Here is an 11,284-nt window from a genome sequence, read left to right as displayed (position 1 = left end):
CTGAGAACCAAGAATTCAAACCCATAAGCTGGTCAGGACCATTCTCTTTCAAACCATCATACCTGGAAAGGCACAAGACAACTATATAGTATTCACCCCAACCAACGTTGATACAAAAACACAACAGGAAGGGGGACTAGTTTATTCTGGAGCCAAATATGAATAACTATGGCCTGGGAGCTCAGGTTCTAGTTCCAATTTCTACTGTGCTAACAGTTTCATGGTGTTTTATAGTAACAGAGCAAAGAAAACCATACGCCAAGATGCTTTAGGAACACACTGGTGAGCAGGTGACGTGGCACATACCTTTAACCGCAGGAGTTAGTGGGTATCATCCTCTCAGAGTTCAAGGACAGCAGCTAGAGCTACACAGAGAAACCTTGTTTCAGAAATAACAGTAAAAAGGATGAGGAGGAAGAGGAAGAGGAGGAAGAGGAAGAGGATAAGGAGGAGGGGGGAGGAGGAGGGGGAGGAGGAGGAGGGGGAGGAGGAGGAGGGGGAGGAGGAGGGGGGAGGAGGAGGAGGAGGGGGAGGAGGAGGAGGGGGAGGAGGAGGAGGGGGAGGAAGAGGAGGAGGAGGGGGAGGGGGAGGAGGAGGAGGGGGAGGAGGAGGAGGAGGAGGAGGCTCTGATTCCAATGAGGTAATGGAAGTGCTAGCCAGCAGGTAATGACTAAAAGCTCCCTTCTTCTGTGTCCATCCATAGACTTCCAGCAGAAGGTGGGGCCCAGGTTAAAGGTGTGTCTTCCCATCTCAACATCTGGATCAAAGATGTGTGTCTGGACTAGAAGTGGATTCACCCACTTCAAACCAAACAAAAAAATCTCTCACAGGTGTGCCCTCTGTTTCTGGACTGTAGTTCTTTTCTGATGTAGCCACGTTGACAACCAAGAATAGCTGTCTCAACCCCTTTGTGGAGAGAACACACCCAACTCTCCTGCGTTTTTCCCATTATAGAATCGTACTTGTTATGGAGATCTCGTTTTTCCCTGGCTGTGAGCGTAGGAAGCAGAGGGAACCCTGAGGGACTAAAATCCTGGCTGTATTCACAGTCATGACAAAGACCAAGATGTCAAAGCAGTTTTCATACTGGCTAAGCTTGAAATTGGCAAAGCTCACTTTTCTCCTGCCCGTTTGCAGGTTGAGCGTTTCTTCCTGCCCATTTGCAGATGATTGATCAGTGTATATGAAAAGCCAGCAACCGCAGCTTCCTCCTCTGCCTGGGCATTTACTGCCTAAGATTGCTGTCCTACAGAGATCTATACTGAGATTAGCCAACCCCTCCCTTGTGCTGTTCATAACAAACACTCTGAGGTTTCGGGGTGTGGCAACACCAGGTGCCATGCCATCAGTTGTGTGCATCTCACCTGACTCCAGACTGTCTGTGCATGTTCTGCCTGTGTGTCTGTCTTTATCCCTCACCACCCCAGGTGGGTTGCGGCAAGGGAATAGAGGTTGTTGAGATCACTTTACGAAGTCTAGGCTTATCTGGAACTCCCTTTGTGGGCCAAGCTGGCTTCAGATACATGGGGTTGTATCAGCCTCGGTCTCCTGATTTCTAGGATATTTGGCAGGAGCCACCACAACTGACTTACTGTTGTATTTTGAAAATAACAGTAACCACTTGAATATGACATTTTTGTGTGTGTAATGGACTATATAAAGTACCAATGGTTGAGAAAGTTCACATGTAGCTTTCAAACCATCTAAATGTTTCATGATGCTCATTTTTCCTCTGGTCTTCCCCTCTCTTGGCTTCTACCACCCTACCCCACCCCACGGTCTTCCACCCCACCCCCCTGCATTCTTCCTCCTTCAACAAGCCCCTGCTTCAGCTTCCACAAGGCAGAGAGGTTAAGGTCTGCCAGTTCCTGCTACCTCATATTCAATACTCTCAAGAAATGAAATGCTTTCTCTAGTCACGTTTATTCTCACATTTAGTCATTGTCTTCTCCTACCTGAAGGAATCCAACAAATGGCTGTGTGGCTCCCTTGGTGCACTACAACCAGCCTGTGTGCACACTGGTGAGGGAGCATCATGGAGGCTATGGGTAGCTAACTACTTTTGGATTGCATATGAGATCAGCTCCACTGAGGGATTTCGTGCCTAGGATTGTAAAGCCCTAAAGTCCTAAAGCGCTAAAGGCTAAAACCAATTGTTTGTGGAGAGGGCCAGAGAAATGGGTCAGTGGTTAAGACTATGTCCTGCTCTCATATAGAGGGTCAGGTGGCTCACAAGCACCTGTGACTGCAGGTCCAGGGTACCCCATGCTTCCAAGTTTCCCAGGCATTGGCACTTAGAGACCCACACACAAGCACATGATGTAAGAGATAATAGAATAAATCTCGGTTTGGTTTTTTCTTTTTCTTTTCTTTTTTTCTTTCTTTTTTTTTTTTGATGGTTACAGAATGATAGTTTATTACAGAACAAACTGGACAAGAGAGAACTTTTGGTCGTTTGAAACATTTTTTATGCATGACTCACTTTCCCCTCTACTGATAGAAGTCTATCATGACCCTCTAGCCCCATGGTTTGTACCTACTGTGACCCACCTCTCAAAACAGTCACCATGAAGCATTCTTTCCATAACAACAGCTATTAGTGAAATATCTTCACACTCATTGACCCTCCAGAGATGCCGTCAGAGCACTGCTGATTACAGCCACCTATTTGCAGTCCTCCTCTGAGAGAGTCACAGCCCATGGATGTTCTCTGTCTCTGTAACCTCTATTGATCTCAGTTGGCTCTCAGCTGCTCCCAGACTAGCCCTCAAGAGTTGGAATGGGCATGGGTCATAGGTCAGACATGGTGGGCACCTGTTGCCACTTACATAAGTCAGGTACCACTTACTACCTGGGAGGCAGAGGCAGGGAAGGAAGGTGCACACCGAGCAGAGAATGCAGTCCTGTCTCCCATCTCTTCAGTGCCTGAAAAAGCCTGTCTAAATGAACAAAAGCAGATGGGTCCCCTCTCATTGCCTGTTCCTTGACTTGATGTCCTGGGTGACACAGGGTCCAGCTCTGGACTTACACTGATTTTGATCAATGGTTAACATAATGGTTGACCATGAGCAATCACAGACTTGATTAAAATGAATATATTATTTTAGGCTGATATTTTTTTTTCCACTCAAATGTTTTTATTTCATCTACCTTGAATAATCAATTGAGAAAGACAGGACCTCCAAAGCGTTCCCAAGAACAGAGACTTTGAAACAGCACTGTACACACTGGACAGGGGAGACAAATGGCTGTCAGGGTAGGGCCATCCTTGCAGGGCTGCTCTCTTCAAGTCTCAAATCTGTTTAATCAGGTAGTGCTTCTCATCAGCCAACTTCCCACCATCTGTCCTTTCTTTCTGGAAGCTGCTCAGAAACTCATTGAGTTTGGGCTGACTTTTTAACAGAATCTCCTCAATAGGCTGCGTTTTGTGAGGGCCACAAACACCTTAAAGACATGAAAGGCTTCTAATCGGAGGTTTGGACTTTTGTCTAGAAGCAGGTTCATCATCAGTCTCAGGTTCTCCAGCTTGTTGATATACCTGGGTCATAATGGTGAAATTGTGGCGGTTCAGGATCAGCTCAACTAGCAACTTTAAAGATTGTCTCTTTGTCACGTGGTTCTCAGATTGCAGCAGTTTCTCGTCATCTTCAAAACTAGTGTCATAATTCTTCTAAGAAGTCTGCTACCATCACTTTGTATCTGGTTAACAAATCCTTGAGAGTAGCGAAGGCATCTGAAGCAATATCAGATGTGGACAGCGCCACACACTTGAAGAAGTCTCTGACTGATTAGAGAAGAGGACGATTTGGCAAGTGGCTCATGTTGAAAACACTCTCTCGGGCTGGTGAGATGGCTCAGTGGGTAAGAGCACCCGACTGCTCTTCCAAAGGTCCAGAGTTCAAATCCCAGCAACCACATGGTGGCTCACAACCATCCGTAATGAGATCTGGCGCCCTCTTCTGGAGTGTCTGAAGACAGCTACAGTGTACTTACATATAATAAATAAATAAATCTTTTAAAAAAAAAAAAAAAAAAAAAAAAGAAAACACTCTCTCTGCGTAACCACACTGTAAGGCAACCTGTGGGCCTTTACAGACTTTGAGAAGCATAAACAGGATGTGAAGATGAGAACTGATGCACTCCACAGTAGGACACCAGGTACCAATCTGTCTTCTCAGGATGGTGTTGAATATCTGGGTCACATCTTTTTTTGGTGCCACCAGCAACCCACTGCTGTGGAGCTCCTGTGCCAGCTGAGCCACTGATTCTGGGGGTGGGGATGGGGTCCTTGACATTTATTCCACACAGAATTTCCTTCATTGCTTACAGAGATTTTGTCACTTCTGATGAAGCCTTATCTGTCTTTTTGTCTTGCTTTTCCAAAATGGCCAGGTTGTCTTTCAGAATTTTGACAATTTCTGCTGGATTTTTGTGTGATTTACTAAACAAAGGCATTTTTTTTTTTCATGTATAAAAGTCTCTTCTTAGGCCTGGCTTGGTGGTGCACGCCTTTAATCCCAGCACTTGGGAGGCAGAGGCAGGCGGATTTCTGAGTTTGAGGCCAGTCTGGTCTACAGAGTGAGTTCCAGGACAGCCAGGGATATGCACAGAAACCCTGTCTCAAAAAAACAAACAAAAACAAAAACAAAAACAAAGTCTCTTCTTCCAATATGGAATGCTTGGATGTCCCTTGTCTTCCACAAATCTGTTCCAGGGCTTGCAGTTTTCAGTCACTGCTCAGGGCAGTCATGTCTCTCCTTTAGTATGTTGCCCTTGCATGACGAACACATAAGCCTCCAATCTGGAGTCTGCATCTTCCTTTTCTTTTCTTTTCTTTTCTTTCTTTCTTTTTTTTTTTTTCTTCTTGTTTTTTCAAGAGCATCTTCATTTTCCAAGCAGCCACTACAGGTTTAAACTAAACCTTAGCTCCTGATGTTCTTTCTTCTTCACGGCGGCGGATGTTTATCGGAGGAAAGTGCTGCACCACTACGCCCATAAATCTGGTGTTAAAAGCCCATGGCTCAGGAACCCATAGGCCAGAGAGAAGAAAACAATACTGTTAACTCACAGGCCTGGGCTGCTCTCATCATCCCAAGAAGCTTCCCAGTACAGTGGGCAGCCGTTAATGCTGAGACTCAAGTGTGCTCCTCCCTAGCCCCGGACTAAGGCTCGGGGAGCACTGAGGAAGAGGGATGGAAAGAAGGGAGGAGCAGAAGAAGGGGAAAGAGAGCTGCGAAAGGCTGGCTTCTGCACACGGCCACTGCACAGATGAGTTCACTGTAGCTCCACTCATCCGCAAAAGTGCAAGGTCAAGCCAGTGAGAGCAGAGGCACAAGACTATTGTTATTAGTGCTTTAGAAGACACGAGAATGCTCTGAGCCGCATGCTGTCCCCTACCTCCCCAAGCTCCATTGTCAGGCCACCTCTCTGCCTGCCTTCACCAGGCCTGCAGTACCAGGAACATCCAGATTAGATCCCTTTTCCTGCCCCATTCCCCTGCCCACTAAGTCCTCCAGAGCATGCCCAGTTGCCCAACAGACAATACTAACTGGACTAAAGGTGTTACAAAATAAAAACTAATCAATCAATCAATTAAAAGGAGAGGACGCCGGGCGGTGGTGGCGCACGCCTTTAATCCCAGCACTTGGGAGGCAGAGGCAGGCGGATTTCTGAGTTCGAGGCCAGCCTGGTCTACAAAGTGAGTTCCAGGACAGCCAGGGCTATACAGAGAAACCCTGTCTCGAAAAACCAAAAATAAATAAATAAATAAAAAAATAAAAGGAGAGGACTTGAAGAAGGAAGGGGTGGCATTTGGAGTGAAGGGAGGAAGAGGTTGAGAGGGTAGGTGATGGAGAGTCGGCTCAGTGGTTAAGAGCACTTGCTGCTCTTCCAGAGGTCCCAGTCTCCATTCACAGCACTCGCATGGTGGCTCACAACAGCCTGAAGCTTCTGTTCTAGGGGATCAAGCAAACACACACACACACACACACACACACACACACACACACACGGCACAGGCACCTCTCCATACCCAATGCACAGACAGACAGGCTGACACCCTAATATACATAAGTAAAAAATAGTTTTAAAAAAACTTCAGGGCTGAAGAGATGGCTCAGCAGGTAAGAGCACTGTGCTCTTGCAGGAGACCTGTGTTCAGTTCACAGCACCCACATGAGGTCTTACAACATCTGTAACTCCAGTTCCAGGGGATCGGATACCCTCTATGGCTTCCACAGGCACCAGACACATACACAGGACACAGACATACTTGCAAGCAAAATACCCATGCATACAATATAAAAAGTATTAAAAGTCATTTAAACAAGAAGCAATGTGAAGTTTTTGGAGTAAATGTATTTTTGATGAAGAAGGCTAAAAAAAAAATAGAAAACTTTTAAAAATATTTAGAGTTTATCTATTTTATTATTTTATGTGTAAGAGTATTTTGCCTGAATGTATGCAAGTGAACCACATACTTGCCTGGTACCTGCAGAGATCAGAAGAGGCTGGCCCATGCTCTGGGATCGCAGTTATAGGTTGGTAGTGAGCCACTGGGTAGGTGCTGGGAACTGAACTCAGTCTTAACTGCTGCCATTTCTCCACTCCAGGAATTTAGGGGCTGGAGTGATAACTCAGCAATTAGGAGCACTGACCTCTCTAACAGAGGTCCTGAGTTCAATTCCCAGCAACTACATAGTGGCTCACAACCGTCTGTAGTGGGATCTGGTGCCCTCTCATATACATAAAACAAGTAAATTTTGTGCTGGGATTAAAGGCGTGCACCACTATGCCCAGCAATTTTTTTAAATCAATGTGCAAAATATAATATTAAAAGAAAAAAGAAGGGAATTTTGCATAGTAAATTAAGATTTTGTCCTAAATTAAAAGATTCTCCCCCAACACACACACACACACACACACAGGAACAGCCAACTATGTGGACCACACTGGCTTCAAACTCAGACTTTAAGAGCCAGAAGCTTTCTAAGATGAGGTGGTTCACGCATGCATCTGAGCCTTGTTCTAAGATGTGGTGGTTCGTGCATGGATGAGAGCTCTGCTCAGTCGTCTTCCGTCCTGACTCATCAACAAGTCAGTCAGAAAGCTGCACCAGAGCCGTAATCTTAAAGATCCTGGAAAGACACCTGTGGGAACTAAGGAGAAGATGCGCTGCATCTGAATCACGCTCACCAGCTGTGATGTGAAGTTGTTAGAGTATGTGAACTTGATCGGAGGCGCAAGGAAAGAACCTGAAAGGACCAGTGCACATGCCTACAAGACACTGAGAATCGCTACAAGAAAAAAAAAAAAAAACCTTGACACAGCAGCTGTGACAGGTAGGGGAGCAAGACCACAGCAGACAACGGAGCATGTTGTTACAGAATGGGGCTCTGCCAGGAGGCTCCAGTTACCAGCAACTGTGCACGTGCAGGGGAGGAGAGCTGGGGCCAAGGAATGCAAACGGGATGGCGATGCTTGGAGTACTGTTAGGGTGATACGCAACAGCCTGGAGCCCTCATGGGTCCTGTCACCAAACATCACCCTGCCCAACCCCACCATCACCCTGACTCTGAGCAGCAACAGAATGTCTGAGATGGAGAGAGGTTCACTTTCTGAACTGAATTTCCTCGAGGTATTTCCATGGTCAGTGCTGCAGCCAGAAGTCATACATGATCTATGTCCCATGCTGCCATGGGAGGCCCTGTGGATGTCCAATGATCAGTGCTGTCACTGGAACCTTGCTCTACTTTCGTGATCCATGTTGCCACCGGAGAGGAGACCAGGTTAATGTCCACGATGCAGACGGAAGCCCATGCTGCCATCCATGGGCAAGGGAGCTTCTTATGCCCTGGCAGCCATGACTGCAGTCTCATAGCTGAGAAAGAGAGGGATTAAAAGATTCTGCGACAGGCCGGGCATGGTGGCGCACGCCTTTAATCCCAGCACTCGGGAGGCAGAGGCAGGTGGATTTCTGAGTTCGAGGCCAGCCTGGTCTACAAAGTGAGTTCCAGGACAGCCAGGGCTACACAGAGAAACCCTGTCTCAAAAGAAACAAAAGAAAGAAAGAAAGAAAGAAAGAAAGAAAGAAAGAAAGAAAGAAAGAAAGAAAGAAAGAAAGAAAGAAAGAAAGAAAGGATTTTCTGATAGGGATGCTGAAGTAAGTGTATGTAGCTCTTCGCGGTTAACGGCTGATAACTGGGGTAGGCAGGGAAGGACTCCGTTGTCTTTAAGATTCTGGCCACTGGGAGTTTGACCATGCTTCATTGAGTATATTAGCAACACAAACCCGACTTGGTATGGGGTTGTGTTTTTTGGTTTTGTGTGTGTGTGGAAGGATGGGCCTAGAAGGAATGGGAGTGAGTTGATTGAGCTACATTGTATGCATTTTCCAAATAATTAATGAAAAATACTATGTTAGGGAGAAACACCTTGTGGTGAGGTTTCAAGACATGGGATCATTTCCAAATGAGCATCCCCAAGAGACTTGTTGACTTACACAGTCCTTCTGAGATTGCGAAATATAATTTCCTTCAGTAGTGAGCCAGGAGAGGAGGTTGAAGTCACTATTGCAGATGTCTAAGTCAACTATTTGGGGGTGGGGGTGGGGTTCAAGACATCAAGACAGGGTTTCTCTGTATAGCCCTGGCTGTCCTGGAACTCACTTTGTAGACCAGGCTAGCCTCAAACTCAGAAATCCACCTGCCTCTGCCTCCCAAGTGCTGGGATTAAAGGCGTGTACCACCCTGCCCGGCCTAAGTCAACTATTTTAATAAATTGACTTAATCATTTTTTTTAAGCCAGAGGATCAAGGACCTTGCTGCGAGATTTCTTTGAGATGTAGTAACATCAGAGCTACACCCATGAAGCCTCATCATCATGACTGCCAAAATGAGCTGAAAAATGAAGACACTAATGAAAATGCCAAACTACAGGGCATACAGCCCATGAGGCCTCAGCCCTCCACAAGAGCTATAGGCAGTAAAACTGGGAGCAGGAGAGACAGGCCTCCCCAAGGAAGAGCACAGCAGCTAGTTCTCCAGTGCCAGTCGGCCCTGAAAACACATTCAAGTAACATTATACAGACTCAGCAGGTTATATTTAGGACGATATATATGCATCTATAAATAAATATATGCACATATATGTATATGTTCAAATACAATACATATACATATGCAATAACAATTGATTAAAAAAAAAGAGGCCATGAATTTGAAGGAGAGGAGGGAGGGTATATGGGAGTGTTTGGAACTAGGAAAGGGAAGGGAGAAATATTGTAATTAAAATACAATTTCAGAAATAATAAATAAATAAAAGATATATAGATAAATGACAGATGATAGATAACTAAATAGCTGATAGATGATGGATAGAAGATAGATAGATAGAAGCCCTTTGTTAAGCATAGACTTGGAGACAGATTTACAAGACAGGCCTCAGACAGGTGCAGATTTAGACTCATGGACAGGGGATGGAAGGCACAGCAGCATGAAGTAGAGAATTCAAACCTGGACTCACTCATGGTTGAAAAAAACACCAAGGGAGAAGAGCGTTGATTTCCTTCCTTAATGAGACACTGATGCATTTGTGCCTCGGAGTGAACAACTAATGCATTTTATCCATGCAGTGGCCCTGTTAGTGCAAGCAAGCATGCAGCCTTTCTAGAGGAAGTATACCTCCGGGTATACTTTGAAAGTCCAAGCCAGTCAGTTACCTGAAAGGAATGCTATAAGGTAAGAGGACCAACACTGAGGTCGTTATCTGCTGTTTGGAGCAGAGAACAATTAGACTTACGGTATGTTTATGAAGCGGTTGACTTTGGTGTGAACAATACTGGACCAAGCTTCATTGTAAGAGCATGGTTTCTCGTTAGCTAGAATCGAAATGTGTTGCAGTAATAAGGGTCAAAGGTCTTTGTGGCTTCTGATTTTTGGTTCCAGTTGGAATTTAATGTTTTGGGGGAGATATGACCACAGGAGAATATCACTGGGCAGTGATGGCACACGCCTTTGATCCCAGCACTCAGGAGGTAGAGGCAGGATTTCTGTGAGTTCAAGGCCAGCCTGGTCTACAGAGTTCCAGGACTGCCAGGGCTAAACAAAGACACCCTGTCTTAAAGTAAAAGAAAGGGAATCTCAAAGTAGCTCTGTCTATCCATGTTCCGTGTGCATCCATGTTACATGCACACATCCCAACTGTGTGTGTAGCAGTTGGCTCGGGAGGGCACTGTGCTCTGCCCAGCTAGGTCCATCCTTTGGTTGTGGGTCTGCATCTTAGTGTGTTCTCCAGTACCTTGAAGACATTATTTGTGTTTGGGAGAGTGTATGCATGTGTATTTGCATGTGACTGTACATGTGTGCATGTAGAGGCCCAAATTTGACATTAAATGTCTTCCCTGGTCACCCTTCACTTTATTTGTCAAAGCAAGGTCTCTCAATTAAAGCCAGAGCTCACGGACTCAGCTAGTCTCAGCAGCCAGCTTGCTATGAAATTGCCTCTGAAGTAAATGGATGACAGGCAGCTCCCACACTCCATTCCCGATGCTGGGGACTCTAACCTCCAATTCTCTCTCTTGTGCATCTAGTGCTTTATTCATTTGGGTCATCTCTCAGCTTCCTTTCATGAATTCTAGGAAGCAAAGTCAACTTCTTCAGCTTGTCAGGAAAGCATTTTACCAATTTAGCCTTCTCCTCAGGCCTTCAAAACATTTTTTAAAAAGATTTATTTATTATTATCTGTAAGTACACTGTAGCTGTCTTCAGACGCACCAGAAGAGGGAGTCAGATCTCATTATGGATGGTTGTGAGCCACCATGTGGTTGCTGGAATTTGAACTCAAGGGCTCTTAACCGCTGAGCCATCTCTCCAGCCCCTCATCAAAACTTTTACATCAGTCTGGTCAATAAATACATCCTAGGATCTATGACTGAGGCTATAACTTCACCTCTCCTCAGGGACTCCGATTCTTTCAGCAGGTCCCAGGCCTCAGCAGCTCTCCATGACCCTCCGTCCTTTGGCACCAGCACAGGTGGATAACTCTTTCGAATTTACAAGCCCCAGATCCCTGGGGTACAGCTTTGCCCACCAGACAACCACAGCTCTGGCGCACTGACCCCAAGGAAACAGAACAGAACCAGAGTGACTGGAGAGATCAGGAAAAGAATCAGGGTGAAGATACAGGGAGCCTGAGGATAGAGTCAAAGCAAGTGCACATAGCCTGAGTAAGGGGGCAAAGTAAACTCTAGAATGTTCTTTGAAAGAGGCGAGGACTTGAGGCTTCA

The 11,284-nt window shown here is 45.7% G+C and overlaps 1 pseudogene; it reads right to left on the bottom strand.

The window, feature by feature from the left end:
- Positions 1-2,734: 2,734 nt before the first annotated feature.
- On the bottom strand, positions 2,735-4,455 carry LOC110283959 (calcium-binding protein 39-like pseudogene; annotated as a pseudogene).
- Between the last annotated feature and the right edge of the window lie 6,829 nt (positions 4,456-11,284).

This window comes from Mus caroli, unplaced genomic scaffold (genome assembly GCF_978045245.1).
Source record: "Mus caroli unplaced genomic scaffold, Mus_caroli_1 scaffold_18, whole genome shotgun sequence".
In the NCBI taxonomy this organism is placed as follows: Eukaryota; Metazoa; Chordata; class Mammalia; order Rodentia; family Muridae; genus Mus; species Mus caroli.
The sequence above is the reverse complement of the archived record's forward strand: the minus strand, read 5'-3'. Positions and strand labels throughout refer to the sequence as shown.